At 48.0% G+C, this 22635-nt stretch overlaps 1 long non-coding RNA gene across 1 annotated transcript in view; it reads left to right on the top strand.

The window, feature by feature from the left end:
• LOC138452805 (uncharacterized) overlaps positions 1–22635 on the top strand; it is a 111468-nt gene that overhangs the window by 60008 nt on the left and 28825 nt on the right. The gene's annotated exons all lie outside the window — the stretch shown is intronic.

A 22635-nucleotide genomic window follows, 5' to 3' on the forward strand; every position in this document is an offset into this window, starting at 1 on the left:
TTAAAGTACCCCATTTCCTTGTTTTTGATATTCATTTTGCACCCACCACCCCCTTTTATCTGAAATGAAGGAGTCAGTGCAGTTCATTGAAACCCCCCTTGCTACCACTTTGTCTAAAGATTCCTCCTTTTTACTTATGCATAGTTTGGTTTTAGTAATCGGCATAAACTAGGATGCTTTACACGGATAAAAGGAAGAGCAGGGCCTCAGGAATCTAGGGGTTAAGTGGGCAGTGTTGTGAGATGAGGCAGTGCCCAAAACATGCTTCTCTGCTGGTGCTGAATGGCCCCCACCCAGGGGTGTTGCTGGGGTGTTGCTAGGTCTGGAAAAGATCCGGGGCAGCACTAATGTTGGGACTGTCGGGACCCGGGGCTAGCAGGCATTTTGGTTGTACCCCCTGAGCTTTTATCTGGGGCTACAACCAAGAGACCCGGGGCTATAGCCCCCTTAGCCCCCCCCCAGCAAAAGCCTCTGCTCCTGCCCCCTCCCTGTGGGCAGTTCTCTATTCGCCTCACTTTCCATGTGTCTCGCTCTTTGTGCCTCACTCCCTATTTGTTCCTCTTTCTGCCCCCCCCCCCTCCACCTACCCTCAATCCCGGCATGTTCTCATGGCCTCTTTCCTGTGCCTTGGGAGCACGATGCGCGGATACATCGAAACCAGTCATTGCAACCGAAATCGGAGTGTAATGGTTTACTTTGAAAGCATTCACTTTAAATTTGATTCAGTCCCACGAATGCAGCCATCTTGCAAAGACTCCCAATCACAGGCTGATTTTGCCTTGTTTTGGAACCAGTATTGTAATACCTCTATCTTCACCTATGGCGTTCCCCGGGGCTCTATCCTCTCGCCCTGGCTCTTTAACATCTATCTTGCTTCTCTTGCTCACCTAATCTCCACTTTTTCACCACACTTCCAGTGTTATGCAGACAACACCCAACTCTTCTTCAGACTACCGTCTGCATCTCTTCCGACTGTCTCTGTTTTTCCTGATTGCCTGTCCGCTATCCGGTCTTGGTGCACCTTGAATGACCTCTGTCTCAATACCAGCAAGACTGAGATTCTTTGTATAAGAATTCCTGTTCCCTCTTTTCTCCCTTCACTCTGGCTACTCTCAATAGGCTCTCGCTCCTCTCCTTCCTCTGAAACCAGAAACCTGGGAGTTATCTTGAAGTCTTCTCTCTCTTTCATTCCTAACATCTTGGACATTGCCAAGAAGGCTCATTACCAACTCTCCCTCCTCTGGGGCATCACCCCTTTCCTCACCTTTCCCAGAAGCTCAGTGTCACCAGAGCGCTGGTCCTCTCCAAGCTGGACACTGCAGCAGCCTCTTCCTTATTCTACCTTCTTCTTCTATTCGCTCCCTCCAGTTAATCCAGAATAGGGCTGTGAGACTTATCCTTGATTTAGCCCAGGGACTGTATCTCTCCAGCCCTAACATCTCACCACTGGCTTCTGGTTGCTGCAAGGTTCAAATTTAAATCCCTCTGCATCCTCCATGTGGGTTTTTTGGCCCGGGGTCCACACTATCTGCCACTTGCTCTCACCAAATACTCTGCTTCCAGATCCCTCCGATCCTCCGGCTCCAACTCTCTGCTTGTCAAAAGCTTCTCTAAGCAGAGAGCGGGAGGCGGTTCCCTCTCCTCAGCTGGCTCCCTCCTTTGGAACAGTCTCCCCCTTTCTCTCTGTCTCGAACCGGATCTCCTCAAGTTCCACAAATACCTCAAGACTTTTCTCTTTTTGATTGGAAGCCCAGGCCCTTATGTCCTTCTGGGTCCTGGCCTCTTGTCCGATTGCCCGGAGCTTCCACCCTTGCCCTGCACTTGCCTTTGGGCACCACTTGGCCTGTGCTGCCTCACAGGTCTGCACTTACAGGTGCACTGGTGATCCCTTTTCCATCGTGTGGTCACTGCCTGGCATTTATCTGTTGCCTTGCAACTATCTCCCTAGCACTTCATCCCTCTGTGGATCCTCTAGCACTTACCCCCTTCCCCTGTGCCTCTCTCTCCCTGCACTTACACGATCCATATGTTCACAAGGCCTAGTAGGACTGCTTTTTCTGAATTTTGCATTTTCCATTGTCTTGCTGTTTCCCTTGTTCCCTTCCTTTTGCTCTGTGGTCACTTTGAAACACAATTTCCTTGATGTATAAGTCACAGTGGCACTACATTATTTGCCCAGGATCACACATTTTGGGTAAGCAGTGGAGCTTGGATTTTAACCCACTGTGCAATTTAGGAACTTAGCTGCATACATTTGGAATTCCAGTGGGTGCACATATTTAGGCTGTGGATTTAAAAAAAATCATCTTATAGAGTTTACTTACAAATTACACAAATCACATAGTAAAGCAACCTCAGAATGTATACATACATACAGAAAGCTGTTGAGGCAAAACAGTATAATTGTAGCTTAGTTACACTTTGTTACTGGTCACAAATTACAATGCAGTGCAAGGCTAAAGAATCTCTTCTGTTTTACTATACTATACTTTAAGAACTTAGACTCTGTCTCAAACGTTCAATCACAGTTCCAATCACCTAAACATTTACATGCTAGAAAGGTCACTGCTAGCCCCCACATGAAAGCTCTGGAGGGCCCGAGAGCCCTAGGTAAAGGCCAGTCAGCCAATTGGCATTGCTTCTGTGATGAGCGTACTGGCGGGACTGGAGATGCATGTTTGGCTATCTATTGTTCCGTAGGGTAGCACCTGAAGGAGACATGATGAACACTGTGTGCAGGAGAGAGAGGCGGAAAGAGTGGGCATAGCTTGCCCCAGCAAAGGCTGCAGGAACTAGGCCATTCATGGCAGCACAATTAAATGAAATGCTTTCATTCTGACCTCCTCCCATACTTTAGTACCAGTAGTCTCTTTCAGCTTGGAGAGGTCCAGGTACTCAATATTACCAAAAATGAAAAGTGCAGGCACTGGTTTATTAAAAGCACTGGCATACATTTCCTTCCTGCGTTTCCTTTCACTGAGAAATGTAAAACTGAAATTTATGCCAGACCTCCCTGGTCTGCTCTTGCACTGCCTCTGCACCATGAGCTGTGCCACAGAGATGTAATTTCACCAAAATGCAGAGGGTAGCGGAAGTAATATCACACGACCCTTGACCTCTGATGACATAACAGGAAGTGATGCCATTTGACCCCAACCCCAAGTGACATCACAGGAAGTGATGCCACACAACCTTTCACCCGTTGACAAAACAGGAAGTGGCATCACATCGCATTGTTCCTCAGTACAATTACAAAATATGGTTACAATATCACTGAAATATGATCTACATTTCATACAAGAATGGATCACCATATGTAGTATTAATATCAGTGTGTATATGCCCATATTACCAAGTTACTGTGAATGTAAGCAGACGTCCAACACAACAACCTGGACTTTTGTACATCACTCAGGCTAAACTGTAAACAGACAGAGCATCTCGAAGACGCCTGAACCCCAAAAAGCTCAGTCATCCAGTGCCTGCCCAGTGTCTGGCCACAGACTGGAAACAGCAACTGACCAACACAAGTCCAACCAGAAAAACAATGGTTTGGAGGGTTGCCCAGAGCTGTGCCAGTGGCTATGAATGATTTGAAACCTTACAGCCATCACCTTTCTGTTTTACTTATTTGGTAAGTAACCCTCATATATTTCTGTTAGATGGTAGACAGAGGGGACGTGTTGGAGGATGTGCTACAGGTCACAGTAACTGCAGGGTTTTGTATTTTAAATGTAAGCCTGCTGGGCCCAGAGACCTAGGCTACTCCCCACTCATGATGCCCAATGAGGCTGGTACATGTCTGGGGATGTTTCTGGTCTTTTGCAGAAGGGATGTGGCCTACCAGTATGGGCTGGACTGCCCCTTTTGGGGTGGGACCAAGCATCATTTACATATGGTTTTTTCCCTTCAGGCTGGGAAACGACAGTCTGGAGGGTCGCCCAGAGCTGTGCCAGTGGTTCGAAATGATTTGAAACCTTCCAGCCATCACCTTTCTGCTTTGCTTATTTGGTAAGTAACCCAACGTTTCTTTGTAAAATGGGAGACAGAGGGGAAAGATGTGTTGCAGGTCACAGTAATTGCAGGTTTTTTAAAATTTTACAATGTAAACAGAAACAGCAGCTCCATGATATCACCACTAGAAAAGGCCCATTTTATTATTTTCTTTGGTCCATTGTATCTTGCTTACTGCCAGCCTCCTCCAGCTTCTAAGCACTGCAACAGGAACTGAACCCATGTTGCAAAGCTTGTTCCCAAAGCAAGTTCGTTGCCCCTGAGCTATCCTTCCAAATATAATTTGTTTTTGCTCGTGGGAGCAACACATAGTTTACTTCAAAGGCAGAGGGCAACTTCATGTAAATTAATGATCTCAGCTTGCGTTTATCTACAGTGTGCCTGTGATGCAGGCCTGGCGGATCTGGGTCAGGTCACACAGTGCCCAGGCAATAGGTGGCAGAAGCCACTTGGGCACTCCCCTCTCATCACAGGCCAAGTGTCTCACTGGATGTGCAAAGCAGAGCACGAGAAACACTGAAGAGATGTGCGTTCGTGCAGTGCTGTCACTGAGTACTGCAGGCTGCTTGTAACCCCTCCCTGCTAGCTAGACCTAGCCCCCATGCCCTTCATGTTGCTACAGTGCTGGGTATGAACTGCACAGACAGCCCCACCTCTGAACCCAACCATTCGGGCATTCTTTTTTTTAAAAAAATATTTATTTTAAACAAACAGGATAAGGTGATACAAAACTTAATCAGTCACGACATATGGTACAAAAGCGATACAGTGTTGGTTGCTCTTCCCTCCCCTCCCCTTGGTCTTAATGTTCCTCTACCTGTCCCAGCTGCGAATTCTCGTCCCGTAAGGTTCTCCTGGCTAATTGGGGCTTGTATGTCAGGGCTGGATAATTCTGATCAAAGTCCAGGATCGGGCCCCAGATGTTCTCGAAGCGATGTAGACGGCCTGCCCCAGCAGCCGTCACCTTCTCCGCGATTAAGATGTACCAAATTTTAATCCACCAAAAAGGCATTAGTGGTCCTTCTGTGGTTTTCCAAGTGCGAGCTATTACATTTCTGCTTGCCAGTAGACATTGGGACAGTAGTTTGGCCATAGGGCCAGATCTAGGGTAGATCCCGGGGTCCGGGGCTCCCAGGAGGATGGGCTCGGGCTCCAGGGGAAGTCGTATCTGAGTGATGTCTGCGATTGTTGCTAGACATTGTTTCCAAAAGGTCTGGGCCCTCGGGCAGGACCACCACATATGAAAGAAAGACCCTACTTGGCCGCATTGCCTCCAGCAGCCCGGGTTAAGTGTGGGGTTCATATGGTGTAGTCTCAGGGGAGGATAATACCAGCGAAGAAGGATTTTGTATGCGCCCTCTCTGTTCGTAATGCAAGATGAGGAAGTGTGCGCCCGCGACCAAATGTCAACCCATAGCTGGTCCTCGATTGGGTGGCCTAGGTCCGCTTCCCATTGGGCCATGTATCGGGTTTTAGAGGTTAGGAAGTGATTTTGGAGGCGTTTGTATAGAGTGGAGATTCTCCCCCTGGTTGGGAGGTCATTTAGGGTCAGTTCAATGGCTGTGGGAGGGCGGGTGGCAGCTTGGCGGGTCTGAGGATGGGAGCACCAGTGGTGCAGCTGAATGTACGTAAATCTATCCTGTTCCTGAAGTTGGAAGAGTTCTTTACAACGCCCAAAGGTGCAGGGTTGTCCCCCTTTGAATAGTTGCCCCAGGGTCTCCAGGCCTCCCGCAATCCAGGCTCTGAAGTTCCGGGTGGACCAGCCAGGGGAGAAAGCTGGGTTCAGGAACACCGGGGAGAAAGGGCCAAGTCCCACTGGGGTTTTCTTTTGTTTCAGCACTTTATCCCAGACAGCAATAGTGTGTTTGGTGGTCCTCAGGAGGTTCTGCCACAGTCGGCGCTCGGAGGGATTGATGTGCGGGAGAAAACGTAGCGGGAGCGGTAGTTGCGCCTGTGCGAGGTCCACCCATCTCGGGCGGTTGGTAAGTATCTGCCAGGATCGGATGCAGGCGAGTTGGGCAGCCATCTGGTATTTTTGTAGATCTGGGACTCCGAGGCCACCCAGTCTAGCATTGCCCAGCATCGTGGACCTAGGGATTCTGGGCTTCTTCCCTTTCCAGATAAACCGTGACATTTTCTTTTGTAGATTCTGAAGAGCAGGTGCCGGGATTGGTACTGGAAGCGAAGAGCAGGCATATAGGAGCCTTGGTAGCAAGTTCATTTTACAGGCCGTGATGCGGCCCATCAGTGAAATCTCCTGTGCCGCCCACCGCTTTAAGTCTGCCTCGAGGTCCGTGAATAGTGGGGGAAAGTTTGCTCGATAGACTTCCCCCGGGTCAGCTGGGATCTGGACACCCAAATAACTGGTGCTCTTAGTCGTCCATTGTATCGGACATAGTGGGGCCAGAGCCTCCCGGATCTCTCGGGACAGACCCACCCCCATGGCAGCCGACTTCTGGAAGTTGACAGCAAAGCCTGTGACCTTTCCATAGCTCTCTATCTCAGCTAGGGCCTGAGGGAGGGAAGTACGAGGTTCCGTGATAGTTAGTAGGACGTCATCTGCGTAGAGGGCCAGTTTGTGGTGTGTTGTATTCGATTGGAAGCCCTTAATCGCCGGGTTTCGCCTGATCCGTTGGGCGAATGGTTCCATAATTAGTGCGAAAAGCAGTGGCGATAACGGGCATCCCTGTCTGGTTCCACAGGTCAGGTCGATAGGGGGGGAGAGGATGCCATTGACTCTGAGAAGGGTCTTGGGCGCTGTATAGTTAGCCAATGTCATGGCGCAGAACTCTGGACCAAAGCCAAAGGCCTCGAGGGTAAGCCTCATGAAGTTCCAGTCCACCTTGTCAAAGGCCTTAACTGCATCCAGGGCCAGAAGCATCAGCTCTCGGGAGTCTCGGGAGGCAAGTTCCACCAGGTTCAGAGCTCTACGGATGTTATCAGCGGTAGAGCGGTGTGTGATGAAGCCACTCTGGTCGGCGTCGATTATCTCTGGCAAAATCCGGGACAGGCGGGTTGCTAAAATCTTGGAGTATATGTTGGCATCTATATTGAGCAAAGCAATCGGTCTGTAGGACGCAGGATTCTTCGGGTCACCGCCAGGTTTGGGCAGCAAAACTGTGATTGATTCTTGCATCGACGGGGTTATGGTACCTGTGTCCCTGAATGAATTAAACAGCTGCACCAGAGGTGGCACTAGTTGGGGTTTGAAGACTTTATAAAACTTCATCGTATAGCCGTCTGGGCCTGGGGCTCGGGATTTAAGGGATTTTATCGCCTCATCGACTTCCTCATTGGTGATTGGGGCTTCTAACGAGTCCCGAGCTGCGTTTTCCAGTCGGGGGAGCGCCGCCCTTTGCAAGTACTCCCTCTGTTCTTTGACGTCTCGGGCCGGGGGGGTCATTACCTGGGTCAGGTGGGTCGATGCAATTTGAAGCTTGTCGTGATCCAAGTATTGAGTCTTGCCCTGCTGATCCCGGAGGCCCACAATTGTGTTATTCCTTCTTGTCTTGGCCAGTTTAGCCACCAGTAGTTTATTTGCTTTATTGTTTTTGGCATAGTAGAACTGTTTAGCCTTCGTCATTTGGTGGGCGGTATGTTCAGCGTAGTGTGCTTCAATTTTCTTTTTTGCTATTCGGAGAGCTCGCTGCCTTCTAGGGGTCCAGCCCTTCTCCTTATGGATCCTATCCGCCCTCTCAAGTTCCTCTTCAAGACCCTGACGAATCTGTCGTTTATGCCTATGATAGGCTACCCCTCTGGCAATCAGTTCTCCCCGCACCACTGCCTTCATTGCATCCCAGTTGTTGGCTAAGGAGGTATTTCCACTAAAGTTTTCTTCAAAGAAGTTGTTGATCGTGGTTGCGATTGCGTCTCTGAGTGGCATCTCATTAAGGATGGGATCATATAGAGTCCATCTACGCCTCTGGGGATCCGGGGGTCCCTGGACTCGGATTTTCAAGGTTACTGGGGCGTGGTCGGATAGGATTCTGGAGCCTATAGTTACCTCTTCAGTGAAAGCGAAGATCTGCGGGGATATCAGTAGAAGATCTATCCTAGAGAATGTCCGGTGAACATAAGAATAGAAAGAGGAGTCTTTTTCAGATGGGTGGAGTACCCTCCATAAGTCCACCACCCCTAGGGTTCTAAATAATCGCAAAAGGGCTAAAGCCGTAGTGAAGTCCCCGGTGGAGGGTGGATGCGATTTGTCTTTTGCGGGGTCCGGGACCCCATTAAAGTCCCCACCGATCACTATCTGGCCCTCCAGAAAGGGAGAGAGGGTTGCGGTTAGCAAATCATAGAAGGGTGCCTGGCCAGAGTTCGGTGCGTACACGGAGACCAAGGAGAACAGCTGTCCCGCTAGCAGGCATTTCACTGCTATGTAGCGTCCCTCTGGGCAGCTTATGGAGTCCAGAATCTGGGGATTCAGTCCCCTCCGGAACAGGATTGCTGTACCGCCCCGCTTGGAGCTTCCAGATGCGAAGAGTTGCTTTGGGAAGTCGCGAGAGTGTAGGCGGCCGAAGTCTGCCGGGAGCAGGTGAGTTTCCTGTAGCATGGCCACATCGGCAGAGTCATTCTGAAGTTTTTGTAGAATTGATTTGCGTTTAGGCGGTGAGTTTAATCCCCTGACGTTCAGAGAGACAAACTTCCAAAACTGCTGGTCCGGGGCGAGATCCGGGGTCGCTGATGAGACTTGTGGAGGGGGGGGAGCTACTGAAGAATCAGCCATTATGTCGTGGGAGATGTGACCATCTGTTATCCTGTTTTTGGGGTTTTTTCTCGGACCGCCAACGGGAGGTCCGAGGTTTAACTGGGGGAGGGGGACCCGTTATGGGGTCAGGCCCTCCCCTGGCCAACGGGGCCGTGTAACAGAGAATAGCCAACATGGCTAAAGGTATAAATAGTCTGAGTGAAATGCTCCAAGGACTCATAGGTGGAATGTACCTTGGAGCTGGGCATGGGCTATGGGGGTAGGCCCGCTGCATCGGGGATGGAGATCATCCATGTTTTCAGAGGTGGCGGTCGGCTCCACAGCGCCGGGTTCACTAAGCCGGGTCTCAGGGCGCCGAAGAGTCCCTCGTGGGGTCGCTCCGGGTCATTTCATCCTCCTAAATCTCGGAACCTTCGGCCATGTGTTTTGCGTGGGCCTAGGGGAGGCTATAGGGTCCGGGTCAGCCGCCGCTTCAGTGGCCTGTTGGGACGAGGTGTTAGCGGAGTCCGGATGCAATATATTTTCAGCATCGCCCAGATGTTTGATCCTACGCATGGTACCCTTATAGGAGAATTGCAAAGCTGTGGGAAAGAGCCATCTGTAGCGAATTTTTTGGGCTTGGAGGAAGGTGGTTAGTGGGCAGAGGGCTCGCCTTTTCTGAAGGGTCAACGGAGATAGGTCTTGGTAGATCTGAAGGGGGGTCCCCTGGAAGGTGATTTCGTCGTTGGAGCGACTTATTGCCGATATGGCTTCCTTTGTCGTAAAGAAATGCACCCTGGTGATAACATCAGGCGGGCCGTCTGACTCCACTCCACGACGGGGATTTAGCCTGTGAGTGCGATCCAGTAGCAATAGCGAGTCCTCCAGATCGGGGAGAAGAGATTGAAAGAAAAGGCCAACATATTCGGCTTTGGTCTGGGACTGATGTGGGAACCCCCCGAATGCGGAGGTTGTTACGCCGGGCTCTGTTCTCCATGTCCTCCTGCTTATATTCCAGGATTTCGTACTTGTCCTGCAGAAGCCCAACGGAACGCTGGATCTCAATCAGGGAGGAGGCGTGGTCCTGGGCGCGATCCTCAATCTCTCCCACTCTCTGTTCCACCTCCGAAACCCTTTTATCAGTATTTTCCAGCTTGGCAGTAAGCTCAGACATACATGATCGAAATTCGGTCTTAATGTCAGCCATGAATTCCCGGATGTCCTCCTTAGTTGCTAGAGGTCCCTTGTTGTCCAGGGATTCTCATGAGATGGAGGGGGGATTGTCCAGTTTCTTCGCTTTGTCGGCTGACATTAGCATTGTAGCTATGTCTGAGGACTTGGTGGATTTCGATTGCTTAGACATCGTGTGGTCTGACAGGAGTGGGTTAACGGCAGCAGGTGGCTCAGTCGCAATGATGGCGATAGTTTGAGGCCTCTCAGAGGGTTGTGATAAGGGTCCGATGTCTTGGTTGGACTTTGGTTAGCGAAGGAGACTTCAGTGCGAGTGAAGAGGAAGAGGGTTGCTGTGTTGTCCCGGTCTCCCTGGGACCAAGGCGGCCAAGGGGAAGGTGAATGTGGGCCGGGCGCCCCAGGAAACAGCGGGGAGATGAGAGGGAGCGATTTTAATACCGGAGCACACCAGTCCAGGATGGTCTCTCGGGGTGGATGGTGAGGACCCAGATCGCCACGGGAGTTAGCGAGGCTGTTGGTGATGGTGGTGGCCGTAGATGAACTATTTCAAGGTGGATTGCTCAGTAAAGAGGGCGACAGAGCACGGCGCCGCTGACCGGAGCCACGAGCCAGTGGGTCCACTCCCGCAGATGTGTCGGAGGCAGTAGGGTGTTGCAGCCTCCTCACAGTTGAAGGCAGGGGTGGTCTGCGGTGCACCCCCGAGAACCCTCCGGCTCCGGCCCCCTCCTCCGGAGTGGAGGCGGAGGGATACAGGAGAGGGCGAGAGCAGGGAGGCTGCGGCTGCGTGTCGTGTGTTGGGATGGCTGCAGGGTTCTATCCCTCTGGGGGTGTCCGGGGAGGTGGGCCAAAACCAAGGAGGCCCGGGGCCCGGTGCACCTACCGCGCCCTCCGCCGTCCGTGCTTCTCCGAAATGGCCACCCGAAGCGCCGTCGGGAGTATCAGCTGGAGTGTAGACGTGTGGCTCGGGTCCCTCCGATCATGTGAGGCGAGAGACGCCTGGATCTAGATCGATTCAAGGGTTCACAGGGGGAGCTCCGATGGTGAGGCCGCGTCTCGATCATTGCGCTGGGTCCCGTCCACCATCTTGGATTACGCGGCGGAGGGGCCGCGGGATAAGAAGGGCCCGATTATCTTCATCTTAGCGATTCTGGGTTCCAGCAGCACTCCGGCAGGGCTCCAAACCTTCTCACACCCTCTCACCTAGTTGGGTTCAAAAAACGCGGCATGGGAGCCTTAGAAAGCTGCGATGCAGCGGGCGTTCCACGGAGGCCATCACGGGAGCGACTGCATAGCCAGCGCTCCAGGCCACGCCCCTCGGGCATTCTTTTTAATGGACTGGCAACATGTTAGTGATGGGGGCTCCATGGGTTTTCCTGCATCCCTGTTATTTCTCCAGCTAACGAGATCTAGATTCCAGCTGGAAAAAGCAGTGGCACATTTAGCTGCATTTACAACTGACTTTTTCAAGTGCAACACAGATATCTGCTCTTGGCACCGACTCTATGTCCAGGAGCCCAGGGGTAACAAGGAAAGGTCTAGGGGTAGCAGAGGGGGGGCAGGGGTAGGAGCTGCTACCTCTGGCAACTTCCCAATGAGGCCCATGGGGTGTGAGCTGCTCCAGGGCGATGGTGGGCCTCAGAGAACATGTCCCTGGGTCTGTCTGTTCCTGCTGTGGGTTTGTTACTGAGCACTGCTGGCAGATTCAGCAGCCTGTGTCCTGGGCCTTGCACCCGAGGGTGTAGCGTCAGTGGGGCGAGGGTGCATGGGTGATCCATCCCTTAAATGTGTACCCAGTTGTTGTATTTAAAGTTTGCAGTCAGGTATGATGGTGTGGGTTAGGACCAGAGCAGTCTTTAGGTTGCCTCCTCCTTGGCTGGCAAGTTAAATTTTATTCCTGCCAGCTGTCATTTACAGCTATATTTATGCATAAGGGCTGCCCAGCAGGAGGCAATTCATGTCAACTGGGTCACAGGTGGAACTTCATCCTTGGTGTCCCTTTCATATGCAAAGTTCCAATTCTTCAGCAAAAGTGGCTACGGTTGGCTTTGTTAACTGTGGTGGCCATATGCATTTTAGAGCCAATTGAAAGCTGCCCACTTTGTTGAACAGAAAAATAATGCAAAGCTCCATGTTTTAGCCACATAATGCCAAACATGTTTACCTGTCTGTTCCAAGTAATGAAAACAGCTAACAACTGTAATGGTGAATATAACCAACTTGCAGCAGAATATAATGCCATCTAGAGTTGCCCTAGTGTCACGTGTGAATAGGGCATCCGGTCCAGTTTTGCCTTCCATCACTTGCAGCTCTGCGTGTACAACTGAAATGCAAAACTACGAGTCACAGAATGCAGATAAACACACAGTAGAGGACGCATCCCTCACACCTGAAATGAAGGATAGTTAGATCTTGGCATTAGCTCTCTGGACGCTCTGGTGACGTTGTTGCGTACAGCGCCACACACATCCAAACAAATACACAGATCAAACCGCTGTGCGCACCATTGGTTGTCCCTGCAAATATTATAGTAGCTCGGCTCCAAAACCAGCAAACGCTGCTGACTGAACAGGATGGAGGAGTCAGACATGGCAAGGGGCCTCTTAGCAATACCGGAAGCTTTGTTACAATGCAGTCCCCTCTCTGTAGATCCCACTATCTCTTACAATGTTGAGACTAAGATAAGGTCGTTCATTGTTTTTGATTTGTGGGGGAGGGGGAGAGAGCCCATTGAAGCGTATGGAGGAGGTGGCTTGCCGTGAGTGTGAACTGAGTCCAGAGTGGTTGATACCCGCAAACCACATGTGAGTTGAGGGGTATGACAGGCTCTCCCAATGCCAAGAGTTAGTTTCCTCGCCAGTTCTGGCCTCCAGGCCTGCTTCACCCTGTATATCTTATACTTGTAGATCAGCATGTGTATTGGGGCAAATCAAACTGTCTCAGGAGGATAGCTCAGGGGTAACACGTTCGCCTTGGAAGCAAGACAATGCAGCAACACTGGTTCGATCCCTGGTCCGCGCTTAGAAACCTCTGGGTATTAAGCGCGTTGAAATAACCAATTATATATGATTATATACATATATTGTGTGAGGGAGCAGAATGGCATTAGCATAACAAAAAACAATACCAGTAGACAATCCGGTCTATTCCATTGGACAATACAGTAGCGCTGGTGCAGCATGTTTTTCGGACATGAGTGCAAATAAATGAATAAATGTTGATGATGAAAGATGCCATTTGTCAACATGACTGGGCTGCAAAATGTACTCAGCAGATACTTTTCATTTGTGAGTATTTTTGTGTGGCTGAACAATCAATATTATACCACTTCCCTAAACTGCTAAGGGGAAATCTCATCATAATGACACCCTTAATCATCTGGCTAAGATATGGCCCTAGCAGCATAACCCAGTAGAGCAGAATCAGTCCTTCTTTGTTCCCCCATGATCAAAGTGGATCGGATCTAGTAGATGGTGGTTTGTGGTTGAACTGGGGACTCCCAGCACTTTACGATGAGTAGCAATACCCTTCAGATAGATGGGAAAGCGGATTTTAATCAAACATCAATAATTCAGACGACCCAAATAGCTTGGCAAAAAGTAAGTAAAACAGGGAGTACAATGAACATCAGCAATCGCTCGATATTCAACTCTCAATTCATTTAAGAAAAAAACAGTTTTTATAGACCAAATGGGTCACTACTGACATGTAGACCTGCGTCATTACCAACGTCATCCTACGTGGCAAGTTTCTAAAACCTATCGGGTAGCGGGATTGGCTCTAAGTGAATTACTGAGTATAGGTGTAATATCTGTATAGAGTAACAGAGAGACATAATTGGATAATCAACACTAGGTGGGGCAACTAAGCCCTCCCTTCAAAATGTCCACTATGAATGTCACTTAATATACGACGTCTCATTTGGCTACACAACTATAGGACCCCCAACTATGTGGCCCTCTACAATTGGCTGGCTACTAACCCCCGTCAATAACTTCCCACCTACGTGAGCAGCATGCAGACTGAACAACCAGGTGCAGGTGAGTTTGTCTTGATACCAGCTTCCCACCAATTAAAAGTACACTCCATCATCACATCAACGGTTCAATGTCAATTTGTGTCTGAAGTTGGCCTTGAGTCTGTACTGTTCTCTGGGATTTTTTAAGAAGTATGGGTACTGTCTGGCTTCTGTGCGTAGGTGTGATGCCCTCATGCGTCCAACTTTCTTCCATCACATGACTGGACACCATGAATTGAACCTTTTTCGTGTATTCAACTGTATTTTCCAATAGTCCTCTGACGTCTTTGTTTATACTTGACCTTCTTGAACAGGAGCTTCTGTTCTTTCACGTTAATTGTATCTAATGTCAGACAATTTTAGTTCTGATAAGACCTTGGCTTTTTGGCTCATCCAACTCCTTAGCTGAAATATATTCTTTTTAACTCAATTGCTTTTGTAACTGCGACTCTGAATTTGAGGCCTTTCTTGTTGTTCAAGACTGCTATATACGTAGTGGAACCTTCATTCTTTATTCAATCCATATGTATCTATGAGGTATATATGTATATGTTGGCGCTTGCCGCAATCTATTTACTAAAAGCATTTGGATAGCTTCATGATTGCTTTGCTGCTTGCGTTTCATTGCATCTGTACACATTTAAACTAAGTTTCTTCATCAGGTTTGTGGCATAAGTTTCTTCATCTTGATCCCAAAATGTCACTTATCCTTAGTACTTCTTCATTCTTCATAAATCGTCTGCCTCTCAGTTCCGATTATCTTCTATCTATGGAATTGATTTGGTTTCGTATGACATCACCATTCATCCTGGGCATTTCTTTTCTTTGTTTCATCAGGAATCGCATTCAAATGGCCATCATATTGTCTTGAATGTAGTTATGGTTTCCTTAATGGATACTTTACTTCCCGTATTCTCTTAGGTATAGGCATTCTTATGGGTACTGCGCAGAGTCTTTGCTTGTCTTCTTGCCTTTTGATTGGTGTAGTATATGTCACTTACTTGTGTTCATACTTCACAGGTAAAGTAGGCAGGGTAGGTGGAGTAGGGGTACTCGGCTCCTCCTCTACATGGTAGTCTGAGCTACGTTGCCATCATAGTCTTGCATGTTATGCTATAAGCTGTTGTATATATCTGAACAGCCCACAATAATCATTTTTCAGATAGACATTCTATGTGGTACCCGTTTGCAATTTCAGAGGGAATTGTACCTTTTCATTTTTAGGTTTCTTTACCATGTGATTTGAATCTTTGCAAGTCTGCTTTTCTGAACATAAACTACTGGTGTGGCTTTCAAAAGACAACTACATAGAAAACATTGAACCTTGATGTAAAACTAAAGGTGAGAAACTGTGGTGCAAAAGCGCTGAGAATTGGTTACCCCTCACTACTAAAACACTAGGAATAGCAGAGATTGAAAGATTATGGTCACAGGGCCAATTCATACATCAGTGCATCAAAGTAAAGCACAAACTATGTATATAAACCAAATAAAGTCGTTTGATAAAACCTCTTATGTGAAAATAGTGTTTATTGGATCACCCACTTTCCCTTTCTTTGTTTTGTTGGTTACATATATAGTTTGTGTTTTACTTTGATGCACTGATGTATGAATTGGCCCTTTTAACATTTATATTATTAAAATTATACTTTTCTTGCTACTTTTGTTGAATATGCTTCTTTTTGCCAGTTGGAATCATGTGTGGTTGAAATTCTGTAAAAATGTCATGTATATGTTAAAGTTTGTGTGACCATAATCTTTCAATCTCTTCTATTCCTAGTGTTTTAGTAGTGAGGGGTAACCAATTCTCAGTGCTTTTGCACCACAGTTTCTCATGATATTGTCCCATTCGAGAATTGCTCCCCCGTTAACAAACAAATCAGGATTTTGCCTAACTTTTTTGATACCAAACTAAAGGTAAAACAGGAGGAAATATAGGGGTAATTTCAAGTATGGTAATTTCTTTCCACATAAATACTACCATAATTATTTACCGTTACTGGTGCTCATATTGATGAAACATTCACCTGATTGAGTGGTGAAACATGGTGTTAGGCCCCATGTTTGGAGTCCTGCAGGACTCCATTGGGCCCTTGGGGAATTATCGCAGATGGTAATTCCTCCAGTTTGTGAGGTTAAAGCGGTGAAAATACATCCAGACAGTTGTTGGAGGTATTTCCTTTACCTTCAAACTCATAGAATGGCGGAGTGGTAAAAGAGGCAGTCATTCTGTTACTGCCACTTTTCTACTGCACCACCATACACCTAATAACCCACATAGTCTACTGCCTGATTCCAAACTATAGAACCAGGAAAGCATACCTAAAATCCCAGCTTCCGTACTTGACCAAAGTATGTGATCCTGGCCAAATCACTTAACATCACTGTGCCTTAGTTTCCTTATCTGACCAAATTGTTATACCCTTAAAGTGATTCTTTTAGTCATGCACTACACAGAGACTCTCTCATGCATGGCTCAACAGACTGCAATCTTGCAATATGTGGAATAATGTGGACTATTTTTATAGTGAATTTCAGAGGCTGAAGTATTTCTTATGTCACTTCTAGCTAAATCAATTTTGAGCCGCGGTTCAGTCCTCATAGAACAAGTGAAAAAATGATACAGTGCAGGTAATGTGTGGGTGTCGGATGGTTGGGGTGGTGGTTTTAAAGGACGAATGAGATTTTTGTGTAGCAAACATGAAAGGATGTGATTAAGGCAGATACATCCTGCAGATATAAGGCACTGCAAGCAAACATCAGAAAACACAGCAGCCACAGTTATATATAGATATTGTTTCTATTAAAAGTACATAATTAAGTGCTGGTAACCAACTTGCCAACCTCTCCTTTTTAGTGGGTACACCGCATAGCTTGTTGGGGAAAAACTCAGAACCACCCGCCCCCATATTATTGACTAAGCTGCGCCCCTGCCTGCACCTGGTCTTGCAAGCAATACAAGAGCCAAGCTAAAGTGGTCTGTTGGGAGGGTTGATGTGGCAAAAAGCCCGAGAAAAGATCTGGAAAAAGGTTAAAAAACTGTTCCCCTCAGTTTTTTTTCAAAATGTTTAAAGCCCACTAAAGCTAGTAACGCAGAAAAGCCACTGCACACTTTTCTTACAGAACATAAGTATGTTAGTCACACTCCCTTTTCTCACGAACAGGCAGAAGCAGAGCTCGTCCGTAATACTCCAAGTCCTATCTTTCCTAATATATGCACTGCTTAAAAGAGACAAAGCAAAAACAACAAGGTGATGGCTGGAAGGTTTAGAATTCATCTTAAACTTCTAGCAATCGCTCTGGGCAACACTTCAGACCATCATTCTTCGAGTGCCAAGCCCTTATAGATAGAGGAACGACCATATGCAAATCAAGCTTGGTCCCACCCCTAAAGGGGTCTCGTGCAGAATGGATGTGATGAAGCAGTTCGGGCTGGACTGCCCCTTTTGGGGTGGGACCAAGCCTGATTTACATATGGCCTTACCCGCGTGAGGGCAGCCCTATGCTGCGGTGCCTTGTGCAGCATTAGCTATTCACTAGCTATCAAATCACAGGAGACAATGCGCTGTCAGCGATATGAATTTACACTGCAGTATTCCTGGATGGCAAGGGGGTCCCTCGGATTTCAAATCATGAAGTCAGGGAACCATACAATGACTTCTAAAATGAGTGCTTTTGTGTCACACCGGATCCACGTGTCCCCTGCTGGCTGGGATCAGCCAGAATGACTTTGATTTAAGGGTAATTGCATCCATGTTGCATCTGCGCCTGTCTGTCCAGTGGCCCCAGCTGGGATGCTGCAGTTGACCACACATACCGCTTCATAACGTTTTTTGAGAGGACCTGTCACCACTAATGCTTGTCATGATGTATTTCGCCCTGATGAAGACTGGGTTGATAGTCTGCAATCAACCCTACAGCCGAAACCCGAGTTGGCAGACAGACTGATTCCTTCTCTTTGAATATGCTTTGAATAGGTTTTGCCATAGCCACGCAAACTGATGTCTGTGTGGTTTGCTAATGAACAGGGCACACTGTATGAAATAATGGTGCTAGGTTGATATTTAATACAATACATTGATGTTCGATTTGTATTAACTGTTTTTGCACTTTATTAACTATATTTGTACATCAGAGCAAGGTTCTACACATTATGGGCCCTATTAATGGAATAATTTGCATGGTTCAAAATCACTTTGCACTGCCGAAAAGTGACTTTGCACTGATGAGACAAATCCTGATTCACGGAACTGTGCAAAGTTTATTTTTGCAGTGCAAGCTCAGTGCAAAGTCAGTACAAAGTCATTGTTGCAGTACAAAATGACTTTGCACTGACTTTGCATTGCAAAAATACACTTTGCACAGTTCCATGAATCAGGGTTTGTGTCGGCGGTGCAAAGTCACTTTTCAGCAGTGCAAAGTCACTTTTCAGCAGTGCAAAGTCACATGCAAAAAATTACATTAATCGGGCCTGTAATGTTTTGTTTCAGTGTAGTCTATGGTGTTTGTGACAGGTGGAGCTGAGTGTGTTTATGTACAATTCAATTGTGTTGTGTTGCTTTGAATGTGTTACATCGATTGTTTTTGTCTCAGAATTGCTGTTCTTTCACACATGTGTGTGTATATGTATTTGCATCCTATAAATATGCTGCTGCTGTTGTATTACATTCTTACATTTGAATAAATCCAAAAGACATTAAATTCAAACAAAGTTTTAAAAAAATTAAATCAATTTATAAGTGATATTTTTTCCCATAGCATTGTGCAATATTTTGGTATAGGAGGTTGCTTTTGTGTAATGTTTGGTTTCCCTGGGATTCCTATACAATGAATTTTTATTTGTGGATGACCTCATGTTTTTGCTTCTCAAGGCGCAGCATAGGCTCAAGGCTCTCACAGCTTCCTCTGGCCGCACCCATATGATGCTCAAAGAGGTGTAGGTGTCAGTCGACCTGCAATAACACTAGAGTGTACGGTTGAGACTGGCCTTTTACTTTGGCACTGCAAACTCCCTCCAACTATGTGACCGGCGTGGGACCCCTGGATCTGCGCCTCTCCTCAGACCCTCACTCGCAGATTCTTCATACAGCTCTGTGGTGGGTGCTGTGACAAATCAACTTTCGGGGCACCAGTGGTCCAGGGATGAATATCGGTTTCTAAACGACTAATCAGCCCCACACCTCTAGTACACCAGAAGGGATCCGAACAGATTTGAAACACAAGTAAATTATAAACCTCCTTGCCCAATTTTGGTAACGTGGATGGAATGGCAGCCTTATCTCCGAACGGCTGTGGATCATTGGTTAGTTGCAACACAGCGAAATTACAATTATTACCCAATGATAAAAGGGACTGTCCAGTCAAGGTGGTATAAAAATATCGAATTTATTATTATTACAGCAGACAGTTCCAGCACACTACAAAATATAACCCAACCTGTAAAGGATCACAGAGGCCAGACAGTTTAACGAAAGAAAGGGATGCACTCTGGATACTGAAAGGAGGGTAGTCGGTAAAGCAATCAGTCATAACTGTTCAAGGTTATTTGGTTTCAGCACCAAGGGAGCAAGTGGTCGTCAATGTCACTAGGTGCCTTCGGAGAAGGACCAGAGGTTCAGAACTACAATGTACCGGGTTCTTGGGATGTTCTTGATGCTCAACAGGATCGAGTAGGTTCCAGGACGCTTGCATCTCTTGCAACAGAGTTCAAGATGATAGACAACTGCAGGTATCAGGTGTCAGGCAGTTCGGGAAGCAAGGCTGGACAGACGGCTGCAGGCTGGCCTACACGGTGGCTCTGGGTCAAGAATCGTTGCCTCTGTGCTGGTTGGTGGATCTGGAATGCTAAATGAGGCGTCTCGGGTGGCTTTAGTGACTGCAGCTTGTCACCAGTCAGTGATGCAGCCGGTTGCAGTTCGAGGGCTCGACTGCCTCAAAAATGTCCTTAAAAGATGCACGCTGGTTGATGCTTGTCATGGCACTCCTCCTAGCTTCTTCGCTGGGCTCGTGTCATCCTTTAAGGCGGACGGCCCAATGCAGAGGAGAGTGTTTGCAGGCAACAGCCTTATCCTTTCTTCAGAGACTCTCTGGCACTTTCCACCTTGGAAGCTTGCTGGTGGAAACTAGCAGGGCACGCTGTGTGCTGGATGGGTACCGGCTCTGGAGCTGCTGTATGGGTGCTCTGAGTTCGGTATCTCCCTCTGTTCCCTGGGAGATGTTTAGGGGATGGATCTTGCTTCTCTCTTGGAAACCCTGGCCTTCCTTCACTGGCGGAATCTGTAAGGCAGACTGTACCTTCAGCCAGGGTCCAGATGAGTCCTTCCTCTTACTCCTTTCAAAGTCGTCGGATGATCTACCAAATGAGGGGCTCGACCCTCTTCTAAAGCCAAATAGGCCGCGGTGATTGGTGCAGGCTAAGCCTACCTCAATGAACCAATCCTGTGTCCCCACCAACAATCTTATGTTATGCATGAGGTCATAACAAGACTGCTTTGCAACAGGAAAGGTAAAGCAGGGACAGCATGTACTACTAAGTCCCACCCATCTACCTGTCTGTTGTGGATCAAAGTGTCTCTCTGGTTAATTGAACTCTCTGTGGTTCCTTATTAAAAGCGGCAGGTCTACTTTGAAGAGGTGGTCAGACTAAACTTATGATCGCAGCCAAACCACATACCCGTACCTGAATGGGGTCACCCTGCAGTGAGGACCACTGTAAACAGTTGTTTCAGACATGAAATTGCATTGCCCTTGCTACTAAGGGGCAGGAGCTGACTTCAGGTTGAGACAGATGTATATCATAAGGGTGTTGGGTATCCTGTCCTTTGTCAGGCCTGAGACCAGGCGTCTCACAGGCCTGCTTCAATTAACTTCTCAATAGTATGCACTGCTGTCAGCAAGGCGGACAAAAGATATTAGCGGATCCATGGAGCCTTTGTCAGTTAATGAGGCTGTCCATGGCAAGATGAAGGTTTTGCCTGCCCCCTTCTTGAGATGCTTTGATTTTCCCGTGGCTGTCACATTCCTGCTGAACATGACCTGAGGACTGCACCTGTAGGCTGTGTCACCCAGAGTACACATGACTATGTGTTTGTTGTGCGGCCAGCGTGGGAAAATGTGTGCAGATTAGCCCTACACATTTTCCGGAGGTTGATCTCCCATCATTCATTTTCATTACAAAATTTCAAGAAAACCCAGGTGGGCGCATATAGTCTTTGTGCGGATGGTTGAATTCCTCACAAGTGCTTCCCACTGTCTCCTCTCCAAAGGGCACATTCTCCAACAGGACCTCGACTCTGTCACCTTTTCCCTGAAGCAGGACAAGGAGGCCGGGGCAGAGATGACTCAGAGTCCTCAACAAACAGGCCTTACCTGTCTGCAGCCCCTGAGGTGCTGCCCAGGCTAACTGCCTGAGAAGAGCTACCAATCCCTTGCTGCCCTCACGCCTTCTCAAGAACTCTTCCAACCATTACGTTAACAGTGAAGGTGGAGTCCAACAGTTCAAACCACAGAGGTAGTCAGTCTAGTGTCTCAAAATTCTAGGTAAACCCCTTACTGGACTCAGCTATCACCAGCCATTTCTGAATAACTTCCAATAAACCACAAAATGAAATGGCAGTCGCAGGTGTCATTACGAATTTACTATATCGAAGGCACCTAACGGTGAACATTGCTACATCAGTACGCAACTACCCGAAGCACGGAAACTGCTCTCCTGAACATCTGTGAAGATCTGCTCTCCAACCTTGACTCTAACATTCCCTCTGTCCTCATGCTCCTCGATCTCTCTTCTGTCTTCGACATGGTCAACCATACCATCCTGCTTAACCGTCTCCGTGAAAACCTTGGTATCACTGATCACGCTCTGGCCTGGCTGACCTCTTTCCTCTCAGATCGACCCTCCCAGGTCCAACTTGGGTCCTTCCTTTCATCTATCTTCCTCTCTACCTGTGGTGTCCCCAGGGGTCTAACCTCTCGCCCTGGCTTTTCAACCAATACCTGGCAACTCTCGTCCACTGCATTGCCACTTTCTGCTCAAATCTCCAGTGCTACACTGACGACACTCAACTCATTTTCAGGCTGCACTCTGCCACCTCCTCTCCCTCTCTCATCTCTGATTACCCAACTGCCATTCAAGATTGGTGTGCCACCAATGATCTTTGTCTGAATGCCAGCAAGACGGATATCCTCCTCATCGGCACACCTTCACCATCCTTTCCCCTCACTCTCTGGCCGGCCTCTCTTGGCCCTCCCCAACCCCCACCTGCGAGTTTAAGAAATTCGGGATCATCTTTGACTCCACCCTTTCCTTCTCTGCCCACATCTCTGAGGTCTCTAAAAAGTCAAATTTCCTACTGCACCTCCTCCGAGGTACTCTGCCTTTCCTCTCCTTCCCCCAGAAGCTCATGGTATCCCAAGCTCTGGTTCTCTCTAGCTTGGACTATTGTAACAGCCTCTTTCTAAATCTACCTGCCTCTACTCGCTGCCCTCTGCAACTAATCCAGAACAGGACTGCGAGACTTGTCCTTGGCCTCAAGCCCTGGGATCGTACCTCTCCAGCTCTGAAATCTCTCCATTGGCTCCTAGTGGATGCAAGGATTAAATCCAAAACCCTCTGCATTGTCCACAAGGCTTTCTGGGGCCTGGGTCCAAAATACCTTCAGCTATCCCTCCTCAAATACCTCCCCTCTCGAGCTCTTTGCTCCTCTACCTCCAACTCCCTCAGGGTCAG

Source organism: Ambystoma mexicanum, chromosome 1p (genome assembly GCF_040938575.1).
Source record: "Ambystoma mexicanum isolate Mex_15411 chromosome 1p, UKY_AmexF1_1, whole genome shotgun sequence".
NCBI lineage: Eukaryota > Metazoa > Chordata > Amphibia > Caudata > Ambystomatidae > Ambystoma > Ambystoma mexicanum.